The following is a 17,012-nucleotide window of genomic DNA, read 5'->3' on the forward strand; positions in this document are numbered from 1 at the left end:
TGGGTGTACGAGTATCTCTTTGAGTCCCGCTTTCAATTATTTTCAGTACATACCCAAGAGTGGAATGGCTGGGTCATATGGTAATCCTAAATCTAACTTTTCAAGGACCTGCCAAACTGTTTTCCATGGCTGCACCATGTTACATTTCCACCAGCAATGCATAAGCGTTCCAACTTCTCCACATCCTCTGAACACTTGTTATTTTTTGTTTTGATAGTAGCTATTCTAAAGGGGTGTGAGGTAATATCTCATCATAGTTTTGGTTTGCATTTCCCTAATGACTAGTGATGTTGAGCATTTTCCGTGTGCTCATTGGCCACTTGTATGTCTTCTTTGGAGGGATGCCTATTCAATTACTTTATCTATTTTTCAGTTTGGCTGCTTGGTTTTTTGTTGTTGAGTAACATACTGTTTTTTTTTTTAAACACCTTTTATCTTGGTTTTGCTGACTGAGAGATGTTTTATTTTGAACATCAGAAGCTGAAAGAAAAAAAATGATGTCATATTCAAAGACACATTTTTTCTTCCATTCAGCACCACAAATTTTAACAATTATTGACATTCCACTGAAGTGACTCAATGTGTAGAAATATGAGAGTTACATTTCTCTCCATCACTCATGTAAGAATCCACATTTAGCAATGTGGCAGAAAACAACTTGTATATAACCTAAAAACAAAATCGGTTTCTTTCTATCCAACTGGAACATTAGCATTCCTCAAATTAATGATATTCATGACTTTGACCACTCTTCCTTATAAATATGTGGCACCAACTCTGATAGTAAATGAACAGTTATCAGATCGAGGTACCACTCTTCCTGTTTCAAAACCATGAAAGGAAATGGAAAAAAGGAAAACCCCTCAGAGTTTTTGAGCTGGTGATGGGGTCTCTGACCAGCACAGGAAGGAAATGACCATGGAGACACCTGTGCAATGGCTAGAGCCAGGCTTGCCTCTTTTGGATGTCATGCAAACAGCACACACAGCCACTCAGGGTGGGTCACACAGAATGCTGGGCACCATCCCACTGGGCCAGCGGAATATGGGAATTAGCAGTTCATCTCTCCCTCAGGCTTAATTTCTAGAAGCCTCATTTTGGTTACAAACTGAAATACTTAAGGATGGCATATCAGTGGTTTGCTTCTAATTAATCTGGGGTGAGGACAGTGGGGCTGGATGAAACAGGATGGGTGTGAATTGGGATGTTAGGGCTGGGCAGTCAATATGCTATTCTGCCTGTGCATATATTTTGTTATGGTCGGAGAACCTGTATTCTCTGGTTCATGGGCAGTCAATATGCTATTCTGCCTGTGCATATATTTATATTTTTCTATAACAAATTTGTTTTTAAAAAGAAGCTTCATCCCTTTTTTCCTCCTTGGAGGAAATATCTAAATATTTCTAAGTATCCAAATGTTAATAATGCTCTCTAGACAAAAACTAAAGAGTGATCATCTCAGCAGAAATGACTCATCTAGGAGACATGGACATCTGCCTTTACACATGCTTGACTAATCACTAACCACACCCTAACCCCAGTTTACTATTTTCCCAAGGGATAAAGAGGGACTCCACCCGACTGGGGCCTTGGAGCCCCAGGTAGAAGACAGGAAGAACCCAGCCCTGGCCCTCTCTGTAGCCTGGCAGGCAATAGGTGCCAAGCAACCAGCCCAAGGAAGGCAGTGACACAGGCCATCCCCAGGGTACACAGCTGGGCTCTGCAGTAGCAGGAGGAGGGAGCTTGGCCTCCAGCCCCCTGCACAGGTTCACCCTCTGAGAAGCCCAAGGGGGCAGAGGCTGATGCTCAGGGCCCCCTTTCTCCTGGACTCCAGAAATGTCAGAACTGCCAAGTGCATGAAGTTGCCAAACAGTCCTCCTGATGATAGAAACCCGAGGCCCAGTGAGACTAGGGACTCTTCCAGTGGGGACCTCACTTTCCACATTCCTTCTAGAGCCGTTCACTTCTTCTTCCAGCAGATACTTAGTATGTACTTACTGATCACTGGGCCCTGTGCTAAGGACTGAGAAAGGAGCATCTGAGCAGACCTGGGAGAAGTGAGTGGGGGACAGGGCCCATTCCAGATAGCAGGGACAGTCATTGCAAAGTCCCTGAGGCAGGAACATGCCAGTTTGCTGGGGACCGAGGCAGCCAGTGGGAGTGGAGGAGCAGCAGGTCACATAGGCCAGAGTCACTGTCACTGAGGAGGCCATAGCAGGAGGTGTGTGCCGAGGCAACAAGATCTGTACAGTTATGTCTTTATATGTCTTATCTTGAATACAACTGGAGAGAAAGTCCTTGGACAACAGATCTGTCTGACTTTGCTCATATTTCCTACAGGGCTTCCCAAGCACAGCATCTGACATGCCAGGGAATCAGGGTTCTCAGTATATTCTGAAGCCAATTACCGAAACTAAGATGGCTGGGACTTCTAAGCACACTAAACCGGTTTCTTTGAGGTGTTAAGATGGAAGTGCCTGAATTAAAATAATGCACCCTAAGATGTGAATGAATGAAAATGAATGTCAAAACCCTCCAGAGAAGCTTAAGAGAGCAAACACAGTCAAGATAATCACTGCAACCCCGGTCTCCCTTCTGTGGAACCAACAAGCGCAACACCCCACACTAAGAAGCTTCTAGCAATGGCTCACACACTCCTGAAATCATACTACACAACCTGCATCTGATCTGAATGAACTGGCCAAGGGCCATCTTTCCTCTGCCACATCTCGGCCCTGAGCTCCAACCCCATGTGACCAACTGCCTTAGCAATATCTCCCTCCACCTCCACCAGATCAAACGCAGGTCTTCTCCTCCACTCCAGGCCTTCTCTTCTGGTGTCCCATCTCAGCACGTGACAGCCTGCCACCAGCACGCTGACCCTCCCTCTCCCTGACCCTCAGCCACTCGGTCACCAGCTTAGATTCTATCTGTTAGACACACCTTTGTCCCCACCTCCACCTCCACCACAGACAGCCTCAGAGTCTCACCTGCACGTCAACTCCTGCCCTCCACTCACCCTCTGTGTTGCAGCCAAAATGGTGTCTGAGAAGCGGAGGTCGACCCACAGCTGCGTCCTGCTTCAGCTCTTCACTGGCGATCCGTCGCTCCCAGGACCAAGGGCAATTCCTCAACAAGGCCAAGCAACATGCCCCAGCCCCCCTCCCAACCACCATCCCCTCCCTCCCTCTGGGCTCCATCACCCTGACTTGCCTCACATCCCTGGCCAGTTCCACCTTCTAGAACTTTCTTCTCCCTTTCTCTTGGCATTCAGTTGGTTCCTAGTCATGCTTAGACCTCGGCTTGGTCAACCCTTCTGTGAAGGAATCCTCCCTCCCATTCTTCAAGTTTCCTCTCTTCAAAGTTTTCCTCATACCCCCCTTCTGTGCTTCAAAGAATGTCTCTCTGTTTGATATTCAGTATTTGTATGATGTTAGATTCATACCTCTCCCCCATCAGCTCTGAGCACCATGAAAGTAGAGAATTCTCCCTGTACCCAAACACCCAGCACAGAATTTGCAGCAAAACCAGGGTGCAACGAGTACTCTGTGGACAAACATTTACACAAATGCTTAAATACTGCACATATTTTTAAACTTTTTAGTTTGGAATTTTCAAATATATACAAAAGCAGAGAGAAGAGTATAAGGAATCTCCATGTGGCCACCATTCAGCTTCACTATCAGCATGCTGCCATTTCTTTCTCCACCCCTCACATCTTTTTGCTTCTTTGTTCTTTTTCTTGTCCTACTCATGGAAACTTCGGTGTGTACACAGTGACACTTTTACACGTGCACACGCACATAGCCCCATGTATCTGCTCGGAGCACAGCCGGTGGGTGGGCGGCCATCACGAGGTACACTGGGAGCGCCACGCAGGGCTGTTTGCTTCCCACACACTCGGGTTCTCAAGCAGCTGGACCCCTCGGAAGAGCCGCCTCGTACCTCAGGTGGAAAAGTTATTTGGCTGTGAGCCAAATATCTCCCAGTGTGCTGTCACACCCTTCCCGGCCCAAACAAACACAAAGAGACGCGTCCCATCGAGTCACCTACTTGGCTGAACTGTGCACCTGGTCGCCCTCTGAGAAGCTTCCTTCGCGGGTATTTTTCTTCCCCACACAAAGCATGCCTACGAAGTAAACTGAGAATGACAAAAACAGGAAAGCCCGATCTTACGGAGACTAAGGAGCCAAGGCCTGCCTGATAATGGGGCCCAAACTCCTAACTCAGATCCCAAAGAAAACAAACGATGCCATGGTTTCTGTGTCCACTTCCAAACTAAGAAATACACTGGGGAGAATAAATCATGGTTTCACAGATAGGAACTGCTAGCACTTACTGATCATATAACGAATAGGGACAAATATGTTTATCCTTAACAGTCACAAATAATTTCACAGCTGTTAGTTTTGGCAGCCATTGATTTGGAGGCAGTACGGGCTCATGGCACACATCTTCAGCATCATCGGCTCAGGCAAAAATCCCGTATGCCAAAGGCACGTAATTGTCTGAAGGAAAAAGAGGCTTAAGTAACAAGATTTTTTTAAAAGATTTTATTTATTTATTTGAGAGAGATCATGAGCGGGGAGGGGGGCAGAGGGGCAGAGAGAAGCAGACTCCCCACTGGGCAGGGAGCCCAACGCAGGCCTCGATTCCAGGACCCCGGGATCATGACCTGAGCCGAAGGCAGACACTTAACGACTGAGGCAGCCAGGCGCCCTGGTACCAAGGTTCTTTAATACTCAATATTTAAAAGCATGTGAAAGTGTTTTTTAAGTCCAATAATAAATTCAGAGATGTATTAGCACCAATGCCTCATCCACTTCCCAATCCAGATTACATGGCCGCATCCCACTGAATCTGCTGACCAGATGTATCGAGCAGGACACTACCCAGAACACCGCAAAGAAGCCCAGTTTAACGGTGTCTGTGCTTCTCCCGTGCCCCCCACCCCCGAGCCCCTGCCCCAGCTTACCTCAACACCCTGCTCCGAGGGCTGCCCAGACCCCCTCACCCCAACTGCCAATGGGCTCCCTCTCTACCACCATCATACCTGAGAATTCTGGAAGGCCAGACACTGGCAGGTGACAGCCACATGGTCAGTGAGGGTAATGAAGGCAGGTGGCCCTCAGCCTTCCCAGATTAAGCCAGTAGCTAAGAAACTCAGAGGTGTTCGAGTCATTGGATCTTATTTTTCAGAAAAAAATGGAATTTCAGAAAGTTATCTTCTACGCACATACCAGATCTTTATGAGCCTTCACACTAACATCATTTGTTGAACCGACCACACTGAGGCCCACCTTGGGATGCCAGCTCAGCTGTGTTTCCCTCCCATGGGCAGAGGCCAATGCTACTCACTGCCTCAGTTTTGGCAAACCCAAAGCTGTACAATTTGTGCGCAGCCTCAAGTCCTCCAGCGCATTCCCATTTCAGTTAAGTTGAGGGGAAAAGCTGTCCCTTATTTAGCATGAACAACAAAGAAGGGTAAGAAGATGTACTAAGATCTTGTGAACAACAAAACAATTTTGGCTACTGAATTACCACTGTTCCTAGTAAAGATCTCAAAGACAAATCATGTCAGGAGCAATATGCCTAGTAGTCAAGAGCTGAGGTTCTAGGCCTAACATCCTGAGTTCAATAGCTGGTTCTGCCTCTCACCGACCAAATGCCTTGGGCCAGTTACTCTACCCCACTCTACCTCACTCCATTATTCCACGTCACTCCAACCTTATTCTACCTTACTCCAAACTTACTCCAACTGTACTCCACCTCACTCTATCTCATTCCAACCTTACTGTAACCTTCCTCCACTTCACTCCAACCTTGCTCCACCCTGCTCCACCTTACTCTAACCTTACTCCACCTTACTTCAACCTTACTCTGCCTCACTCCAGCCCACTCCACCTTACTCTAACCTTACTGTATACCTTGCTCCACTTCGCTCCAACCTTACCCTACCTCATTCCAACATTACTATATCTCACTCCACCCTTATTCCACCTCATTCCAAATTCACTCCAAACTTACTCCACCTCACTCCAACCTAATTCCACTTTACTCCACCTCAACTCCAACTTTACTCCACCTTGCTCCAACCTTCCCCCACCTCAACTCCAACCTTACTCCGTCTTAATTCAACCTTATTCCACCTTACTTCAACCTTATTCCACTTCACTCCAAACTTATGAAGCTTACTCCAACCTTACTCCATCTTACTCTACCTCACTCTAACCTTACTGTAACCTTGCTCCACCTGTTCCAACCTTACTCTGACCTTACTCCACCTTACTCCAAACTTACTGTAAGCTTACTCCAACTTTACTCCACCTCACTCCAACCTTACTCCAACTCTACTATCAGTAAAAATGGTAGTAATGATCACAACCAGCTCATGAGGATGTTGTGGAGATTACATGAGAAAATACATATGAAGTACCTATGTCCATATGACCCCTGAACAAGTTCGAATTGCATAGGTCCACTTACACACAGATTTTTTTCGATAAATGTAGGAAAGTACCGTAAATGTATTTTCTCTTCCTTATGCTTTTTTTTTTTTTAAAGATTTTATTTATTTGACAGAGAGAGAGAGAGAGAGAGAACACAAGCAGGGGGAGGGACAGAGGGAGAAGCAGACTCCCTGCAGAGCAGGGAGCCCGACGTGGGACTCGATCCCGAGACTCGGATCATGACCCGAGCTCAAGGCAGATGCTTAACCCAGGCGCCCCTTCCTTATGCTTTTCTTAACATTTTCTTTTCGCTAGCTTATTTTATTGTAAGAATACAGTATATAATACATATAACATACAAAATATGTGTTAAGTGTTCAAGTTATCAGTAAGGCATCCAATCAACAGTAGGCTATTAGTGGTTACGTTTTGGGAGAGTCTGAAGTTATACGCAAATTTTCAACTATGGGGGGGTTGGTGCCCCAACCCCCCACACTGTTCAAGGGTCAACTGTACTGTTTATGAAGCACTCAATAAATATTAACCACTATTTTATTAGCCTTTGAAGATTTTAAATTTGGTTAAAAATTATGAATAAAAACTCCAACTTTATTTATAAATTAACATAGGATAAATTATTATTGCTACTTCATTTTAAACATCACACTGATGTGTTATTTACATTGATCCAACCAGAGCTTTGAAATACTTCTGGGACACAGCTCAGATAGTCAAGGAAAAAGAAAAAGTCCTTCAGATAACTGTGTAGCCTCTGGCAGGGTACCTAATCTCTTTATCCCTTAATTTTCTCAACTATAAAGCAGAACAACAATTAGCCTACTCTGAAGAACAGTGATAAAAGTCAATACTCCCCTCTTAGGCACCTAGCAAATACACTATCCTTGGAAAACACTCAGTATGTTCTGAGAGAAAGGCAGGCCCCTGGCAGAGCTCCACAGGCCCAGGGTCCTCCCAGTAGACCTCTACAATCTTGGTTCCACGAAGCTAAACTCAGAGTCAGCTCCTCCACACACAGAAATGGAGGCACACAGGTGATCACCAGAAGTTAGGACACAAGGCAAGAGCTTAGACATCATCCAGTCCCAAACCATCCTTTTAAAGTTGGTCTTGCAAAGACCATTCAGACATAGACCAGCACTCAGTCTCTCCTGGGGGCCAGCCTCCATCTTGCCCTGCAACTGGGGGAATCTTGTTCACTCAGTGCTCATCTGCCTCTTTTCTGGGAGCTAAATGTGGATGATAGCCAAATCTGCACCTCTAAGTGTGCCCTCTCTTTTGAACTTGATTTGTATGTATTTCCTGTGTATTTTACACCACAGCAGGCCAGCTGTATTCTGGGTACCTAGAACACTGGAAAGTGCTCAGTAAATATTTGTCAAGTGAATCACCCCAACATCATGAGGTGGGTACTGCCATCCCCATTTGGCATATGAGAAGACAAGCTTACCAAGGTTAAGTGAACTGCCATTCCACTTAGCTAGTAAACTGCCACTAGGTATCTCTAGTCCTCCTCCCCAGGGCCCCATGTGCCGCCCCTAACTTCCAGTTCCCACTCCACTGCCCCCATACCAGTCTTCTCCCTGCATGCCCCACCATGCCCAGCTTCAGCCCCCACTCTAACTCACTGGCACTTCCTGCAACAGCCTCACTCCACAAGCTTCTCCCCTTTACAGCTGTTCTCCACAATGCACCCAGGGCAAGCCATCCCAAGAGAATCTGAACAAGCATGAGGTCCTGTGATGGCTCCCCAGTCTACAGAGAATAAAACTCAAGCTCTACCTCCCATCTCACACTCCAGCAGCTAATTCCACTATTTTATCTAGCTTCATATTCGAGCATCTGCATCTAGTGCTCTAAGCGTATCACAAACGGCCTGGCCTTCCCACCCATGCATCTTCTGTACCTTGGATGTCCATACTGCTTAGGAACTCCCGTTTCCCTGAAGTGCAGGCCTCCCTCCTCGAAGAAGCCCTCCCTGCCCTCACCCCCACCTCAGGCTCAGGTAGGGACCCCTGTAATGCTCTATACCACATGGATAAAGATATAATCAGCTAGTTATATGTCCATCTTCTCTATTCAACTATGAACACCTAGAAGGCAGAGACTAGGTCTTTATCTTGGATGCTGAGTGCCTGGCAAAAGGTCTGCACTTGGTAGAAACTCAGATACCATAATGATTCATTCCTCCTTGGTTTTCTAGACCCTGGGGTTATCCTAGAGTAGAGTATAACAGGGAGCCACTGAAGCCTGTCAATTACTATCTTCAAAATCTCCCTGATATCCTGCTTCTGTCTCCATGCCCACTGCGCTCCCAGGCTCAGGCCCTCATTACTCCCAGGACTATGAGATTAACTTCCTTCCTCCAACATCCCCTTTGTATAATTACAATTCCTGTCTGGTTCCTGCCAGAATTACTTTACTGAAACACACATCTGATGTCAGTTCCATGCCTAAAGACCCTCTGTAGTTCGCCCTCCCCAGCCTGCAGGGGCTTCAAAGGCCCTCCACCTTTCCCCCACTTCTCCCCTTCCAGCCCACCTACTGACTCCCCACACACCCAACACTTAACTTCGCTGCTATTCCCAGAACTCTCTAGACACATCGACAGGCTGCCTATGCAGGCGGTCAGGCATCCCCCTGTGCCAGGAGCACCCCGCTCATCCTTCAAGGCTCAGTTCAGAGGTCATCTCCTTGGTGAAACCTACGCTGACTCTCCCCCTCCCATGCGTAACTCACACCCGGCCTCCACCCTGTCCTCTACTGCACTTTTAACATTACTCGGTCACCACAAATTCCGGGCTATTCCATCTCTCACGGGATCCTCTGCAGGTGAGCAAGGCCAGACACAGGGTTTGACATCCAATGCAAGCGCGTGCATAAGTCAGTCAAGTGGCCATCCCGTTTCCTTCAATTTAATAACTTGCGATGGAGAATTAAGAGTGGCGCACCCTCCTCATTTTAACAATGGGAATAAAGAGCTCAGGAATATGACGTGCCTGGCCCAACGCCACCGTGTTCGGGCAGAGCTGGGCCCTAGACCCTCTGATTAGAAATCTTATTTACCAACAGTTAAACGACGGGGGGCGGGGAGAGGGCCCCAGCTGTTCTGCATGGGGGCCACTGGCGCTCGTGGGGTCTCAGGTCCTCCCCTTTGCGGCTCCCTTGCCGCGGAGCCCAGTGTTCGGTTCCCACACTCGACTGCCTGGAACTAGTCTCTCCCAGAACTTGGGGAAAACTCGCTGTTTACGGTCCCGCGCCCGCAAGGCCTAGGCCCCGCCGAGCTCACCGCGCAACAACACCAGGGCTGGTAGCGCCTCCAGCCTCTGGCCGCGCACCGCGCGCCGCCACGCACGCCACGCGCATGCGCAGCCCCCGCTCTGGCGCGAGCCCCGGGCTCTGCGGCGGCGGCCTGTGGGCTTGTGCGGCCGACGTCGTCGGGAGCTGGTCCCCGGTCCGGGAAATGCCGGGGTTCCAGGCGGCGGGAGAGGTCAGCGCGGTCGCTGTGCCCTCCTCCTCTACCCCGCAGGGGAAGGCTGTGGATCCGTGTGGGGTTGGGCGGCGGGCCCTAAGCACCGGCCACAGGATGGGCGCGTGCGTTCCTCGGGTTGGGGTGCCGGGCAGAGGGCGGGAGGTGAGCGGGCTGCGGAGCAGTGGACCGAGCGTCTGGGGGTCGGGGTGCGCGGGGCTCCTTCTCCACTGCCGCCGCCAAAGCAGAGAGACCAGCTGAGACTCGTACTTTCTTGCGGAAACTTCGGCTTTGTCTGTCCCACGTGGAAGGCAGCAATGCCAGGTGGCACCTGGCATTGCGGACTTGAGCCAGACTCCCTGAGTCTGATTGCAGCTCTGTGGCTCACTAGCCCCGAGAGCTTGGCCAGTTTACCTTACCTCTTCAGTGCCTCAATTTCTTCAGCTGGAAAAAGGGGTTAGGGATCTTATTCACAGGGTAGGCTGTTGTGAAGATCAAATGAGTTAGTATAAGAGAATGAGATTGGTGCCTAGCAAGCACTATATGAGCATGTGGGTGTTATTATTACTGTTTTTTATTAGAGCTGTGTGTAACAGGATGTTTAATGGACCTTTTCCTGTTACCCTAGAATTTATGAGTCAGGGCACAAAGATGACCCAGAGGTGTTGAGTATCCCACACAGTAAAGATAATACCGGACATATAAGCAGAACTTATTAAAGGGCTGTAGAACCAGACCTGCCAGAAGAAAGTATAGGGGAGTTTGGAGAAGGTGATGGGAATATTCTGTATCTTGATTGTCATGGTAGATTTTGTAGAACTCTAAACCTAAAATGTGTGAGTGTTACTTATGCAAATTAAACATCAATAAACCCGAAGAGAATTTTTTAAAAGACGCATTAAGAAAATGAAAGGCAAGCCACAGACTGGGAGGAAATCAAAACACATATCTGATAAAGGATTCTATACAGAATACATAAAGAACTCACTTAACCCTGTAATAAAAGTACAAGTAGAACAGATACTCCAACAAAGACATTGTACAGATGGCAAATAAACACATGAAGGATCATTAGGGAAACACAAAGCCACAGTGAACCACCACTCACTAAATCACTACACATCCACTCAAATGGCCAAAATTAAAAAGACTGGCAACATCAAGTGTTGAGGATGCAGAGCAACTAGAATTCTAATACATCGTTGGTAAGTGTGCAAAATGGTGCTATCAATTTGGAAACATTTTGGTGGTTTCTTATAAAGTTGCCATACACTTACCATTTAACTCAGCAAAACTCCTACTCCTCATTTACCCAATAGAGATGAAAATATCCACACTGGATTTGTACTAAATTGTTCACAGAAGCAATATTAACAGCGAAAAGCTAGAAACAACCTAAATGTTATCAATTAGTGAATAGGTAAACAAACTGTGATAGATCCATACAATGGGATACTCTTCTGCAAAAACAGGAACAAACTACCCATACATGCAAAAATGTGGATGAATCTGAAATTTGATAGGCTAGGTGGAAGAAGCCAGACACTGAGAGGCTACATCCTTTCATTATTAATGAAATTCTAAAGATAAAACTACAGTGACAGAAAGCAGATCAGCAGGTAGGGGTTGTGAATCAGGGGAGAGAATCCCCTGCAAAGGAACGCAAGATGAACTCTGGGGGTGGTGGGAATGTTCTGTATCATAATTGTGGTGTTTACAGGACTACATTTGTCAAAACGTGTTGGATTATGCTCTTAAAATGGGTGATCTTTGTTGTAAACGAAGTATACCTGAATTTTTTTATTTTTAAAGATTTTATTTATTTATTTATTTGACAGAGACGTAGCGAGAGAGGGAACATAAGCAGGGCTGTGTGAGAGGGAGAAACAGGCTTCCTGCTGAGCAGGGAGCCTGATGCAGGGCTTGATACCAGGACCCTGGGATCATGACCTGAACTAAAGGCAGACGCTTAACGACTGAGTCACCCAGGCGCCCCATACCTGAATTTTTTAAAAAGCCAGTTAGTGTTGGTCTGAGAGGAAACTACAAGCAGTGGGCCATTTAGGTAGAGAGATCTTTACTCTTTTCCCTACTTCATTCTCCATGACCCAACATCAGAGAAGCAAGATCCTAAGGCAGGTGGAGGGGGGAGTTGGGTAATCAAGAGGTAGCCACATCCCACTCTTCCTCTTAAGGTCCTAAGCCTGGCTGGCAATGGGAGTGGGCAAAGGTTTACCTTGTATTTGAGATTGAACTGGCTGGACTTCGAATAACTGCCAAGCATTGGAAAGTTATACATTCTGCCCAAAATATGATTAAGGGGAAATGTGGGAAATTTGACAAGAATTGATAGAAGGCAACAATTAAAGAAAGCAATTTTATATGCCTCCTGTGAGGAGATAGTTCAGTCATTTGATTGCATATGTTATTAAATTAATAAACCTACAGAACATATAATGTGTAACTCATATATAACTGTACTGTTAAACAACCAGATTCACCGGAGTAAATTTTAAAGATTTAATTGGCTTTATTAAATGATTCATGAATTGAGCAACATCTCATCTAGCAAGTAGCGGGGAGCTCCAAAGGGCCACAGAAAGGGAAAGGTTTTTAAAGGCAGGACAAGGAAGTCATAAACAGAAAAAAGGATTATTTTGAGTGAGGTCACCTTCCTTTGGGGAAAATAGGGTCTTAGTTCGATTACCTCATCTTCCTTTGGGGGATGGAGAGGGCCCAAAGGACTGGTTACCTTATTGGTGCTGACCAGAAAATTCCTGATAGACCAGTAAAGACTACATTTCTGGGGGAGGTTGAAACTGCAATTAGGTTAGGTATTTAAGCCCTGGTTTGGTGACATGGCCTAACATAAGTGACTCCATTTTGGGCCTGTGGTTTTCTTTTTAATGGTATTTTTCAAGTGTACGTAGGCGCTGTCACTGTTAATAAAATACAAAATCACTTAAAATATTACTGAACTCATACCTTTGTCATTATATATTTTCTTGATCAGCAGGTACTGAAAGTGTAACTGCTATAACGGGGAGCACCGCCCCCAAATGTTGTCTGTAAAAAGGAGCCCGTGTCCTTGGGAGCATTGGTCATAGTCCTTTGGGAACAAGAATGGGAATGGATCCTGCTGGGGACTGGAGATGTCAAGAAGAAGAGAAGAACCAGGATAGTGCCATATTGTGGACATTACAAGGGAAGAGCTTTTCAAGAAATGAGGAGTTTGGGAGCCTGGCTCTGATTCTGAGCCCAGTCTGACCTGCTGTGCTACCCGTGGGCCCTAGACAGGCTGACCAGTCACTGTGGCTGTCCAGCCATATCCCCCATACCTAGAACACTGGAAGGTGCTCGGTAAATATTTGCAGGTAAGTAAACACTTAAGTGTTATGAAGTGGGTACTCCCATCCTCATTTCACAGGTGAGGAGACAAGCTCACTAAGGTTAAGAGAATTGCAATTATCGAGTAAATAGTAGACTTGGGAGTGGGGTTGAACCTAGGCCTGTTGAACTCAAGAGCCCAAGTTCATAACTACTTTGCTAGTGGCCTCTGAAACATGCAAGGTGACCGAAATGAGAGGCACACGGCAGTGTAGCTGATGCTCTGGTGTTGAATGAGGATGTGCTTAATGCAGAAGTGGGAAGGGCCCAGGGCGGTGGGGGTGGGGGGGTGCTCTTAGAGCCAGGCTCCTAGTGGGCAGCCATGTGGCCAGGAGACAGAAAAGGAAGATGACTTGCCATCACCAGGGCCACACACGAGCTTGGTGAGGGGGGTGAGTGGGTGAGGTATGCACCTGTCAGTGTTCCAGGGCCACATGACAGCTGCAGGCCGGGCCCTACAAGAACTCCAAAGGGAAATCAAGGCTGTATACCCATCCACCAAGCATAGGGCAGAATCTGGCTCCTTCTGTTCATCCTGAGGACCCCTTCCCAGCCAGGCTCTGGCCTCCCTGAAGTCCGTGTGGCTAGGTTCCCTGCTTGGAGGCCACTGTGAGGCCCCACAGATCAGCACACATCCCACTTCTTACATGAGGTGAAAAAGTCGGCAGTGACTTTGGGCTTGCTTACCAATGTAACAGTTTGTAGAATGTTTGCTCTCACATGTCCTGGGGACGCTCTTTGAGTTATACAGGTGACCTTTGAGCAACACAGGTTTTGAACTGCGTCGGTCCATTTATATGCAGATTTTTTACAGTGTGGCACTGTAAATGTATTTTCTCTTCCTTAGGAATTTCTTCATAACATTTCTTTTCTCTCGGGACGCCTGGGTGGCTCCGTCAGTTGATTGTCTGCCTTCAGCTCAGGTCATGATCCCAGGGTCCTGGGATCGAGTCCTGCATGAGGCTCCTTGCTCAGTGAGGAGCCTGCTTCCCGCTCTGCCTGCCGCCTACCCTGCTTGCTCTCTCTCTCTCTGACAAATAAATAAATAAAATCTTTATAAAAAACATTTTTTTCTCTCACTTTATTGTAAGAATGCAGTATATATTATGTATAACATACACAATATGTGCTAATCGACTGTGTGTTCTCAGGAAGGCTTCCAGTCAACAGGAGGCTGTTAGTAGTTAAGTTTTGGGGGGAGTCAAAAGTTATATGTGGATTTTTGACTGCGTGGGGGTCAGTGCCCCTAACCTCTGCCTTGTTCAGGGGTCCACTGTATTCGAGAAACAAAAATGAGCAATTATAAAAATATGTTTTTACTTCCACTTCCTTTGCTAATTCCCCAGAACATGGTTCACCAAGATGGACTTATTTTCTGAAATTTAAAACTTTTAAAATGAAGACTTCAAAATATGATACAGTGAAGACTAAAAACCTTGGATCTGAGAGCATCCGTTTTTTGCCTCTAATTTTCTACGACTTCCCCATTCCTCTTTTCTTTGGATGCTCATCTGCTCCCTCCACCTTCAGCAGGCCGCCCATCAGGCATGGTTCCCCTCTATTATTGCTGAGATGGAGCTCCCCCTGTTTTAGTGAAGGCCGTGATGTTGGAGGTTGCAGCCATGACCTGCTGCCACACTTCCAAATCACCACCCCACGCAGAATACTCTGTGCTGTCCCATCGTTAGGAAAGACTCATGCCACCTTTGTGGCCAGTGCTGGGCTTCTCTTTTGGGTGGGGAGCAACAGGTTTGCTGCTGACAACTCTTTCTGCATTAGTTAGTTTCAATCACCCTTTTCTGTGTTCTTTGGGTTCAATTTCCCGAAGACCTAACATGGCAGGCAGAGCTCAGAAGGCAGACCCTCAAGATTCCCTTCCCCGAGTTATTCAGTCAAATAGTACTCCTGGTACTACTGTGAAGGGCCTCGGCAGATGGAATAATCATCAGCTGATCTCAAATGAGAGCGCTCACCCTGGATGGCTTGGGGTACAATGGAAACACAAGAGCCCCTAGAAGCAACAGCAAGGGGCAGAAGACCAGAGCTGCAGCGGGAGGGAGGAGACAGTGGGTGAGAAGGCACTCTCAGAGAGAGCCACCAAGGGGTGAAAGGAGTCCACCTGCCATTGGGGGCTTTGAGGGGGCCATGAGTCAGGGAGTTTGGACCATCTCTGGAAACAGGGACCTCAGTTCTGCAGCTTCGTGGAACTATATTTTGCCAACAACCTGAAGGAGTGTGGGAGTAGATACATCCCCCGAGCACCCAGAAAAGAGCGTGGCCTTGCCAACGCCTTGATTTCACCCTCATGAGACTCGAAGTTGAGTGCCAGCTGTGCCTTTTGAGTGTCGAAGGGGGCAGACTATGCCGTCCCAAAATGTGCCACTTTGGCGTGGGGATTCTTCTGAGCTGAAGTCAGTCAAGACCTAGCCGACTCAAGAAAAGCTTTTACCTCTCTCTTAATTGCTTAGAAGAACTTAGATGGGGGCCTGGCCCAGAAAGAGAGCTATTACCAGAGATAACTTTTTATCTGAAAGACCAATTTGCTTGGCAGGGCACACATCTAATTACCAAACGTCTGCTCTTTGTACAGTCCTGCAAATTACCCTCCTCCCTTTTGCAGCCAGGCCCCTATCCCGTTCTTGAGCTCAGGGTGCCAAATTAGCCTCAACTGTGCAACTTGCCCTTGAGTCTCATGCCTTTGGAGCTCCTTTATGTATGAAATTAAGTTTGTTTCTCTTCTGTTAATCTGTCCTATGTCAGCTTAATTAGTAGACCAGCCAATGAACCTAGAAGGGAAGAAAGGGAAAATTTCCCACCTCTACCGTGTACACACTGTCTCCAAATGTCTCACATCTTTATGCAGCCCTCCAATTGTGATATGAAGGTTGTAGCTTGCCACACGGATTCAAGCACTTGTCAACATTTGTTTTATTGTGGCTCCTTAGGACATGTTGATAACCTTCTGTTAATTTTACTTGCATCCCTTGCCGTTGTAGTAACAGTCTATTTTATGTACTGGAGGTTTGGTGGAAACTTGTTTCCATTCTTCAGTTTAGCAAACACTTACTGGGGTTAAGCATCTGGTGTTTTGCTGGGCCGCATGGCTATAGAGAGGAGCAGTCATGTTCTCGTGGAGTCATGGAGGGGCACAACAGCAAGTGGCCAAGAGCAACGGCCTGGTTAGGTCCCAGCTGTGCCATTCCCTAGCCCGGTATCGTGCCACTGTGTCCTCTCGGTGGGTGTACTGATGGCTGCGCCCAAGGGTTAGAGCCTGTGATATTGTGATTTATAACAAATATTTATTTGGTCTCATCCATTTCCTGGTACAGAGCTCCTAAAACTCTTGGAATTTCATAAATGAGAAGAGTACTAAAGGTGTCTTTTGTTATGTTACTAAGGTGACTTTTGGAAGCACCTAGGGATGGGAGCTGGTTGCCAAGGGAACCAACCTTGTAATTAGAGGTTTGGAACTTTCAGCACCATGCCCCTGACCTCCGGGGAGTGGAGAGGGGCTAGAGATTGAGTTCAATCACCGATAGCCAATTATTTAATCAGTTGTGTCTATGTAATAAAGCCACCACAAACCCCCTGAAAGACAGGATTCGAAAAGCTTCGGGGTGAGTGAACACAAGGAGATTTGGGGAAAGTGGTGCGTTCGGAGGACATGGAAACTCCACACCCTTTCCCCA

General features: G+C 47.0%; 1 long non-coding RNA gene across 2 annotated transcripts; it reads left to right on the plus strand.

The window, feature by feature from the left end:
• The first annotated feature begins 9,836 nt into the window (after positions 1-9,836).
• On the plus strand, positions 9,837-14,364 carry LOC118543322 (uncharacterized). 2 transcript variants are annotated; one of them, XR_004921012.2, is made up of 3 exons: positions 9,837-9,957; positions 12,950-13,310; positions 14,171-14,364. It is a non-coding gene; the product is annotated as an uncharacterized LOC118543322 (long non-coding RNA). The 2 variants fall into 2 exon arrangements; XR_004921011.2 differs by having other exon boundaries at positions 9,848-9,957; positions 12,953-13,310.
• Positions 14,365-17,012: the final 2,648 nt, after the last annotated feature.

Source organism: Halichoerus grypus, chromosome 13 (assembly GCF_964656455.1).
Source record: "Halichoerus grypus chromosome 13, mHalGry1.hap1.1, whole genome shotgun sequence".
Lineage (NCBI taxonomy): Eukaryota > Metazoa > Chordata > Mammalia > Carnivora > Phocidae > Halichoerus > Halichoerus grypus.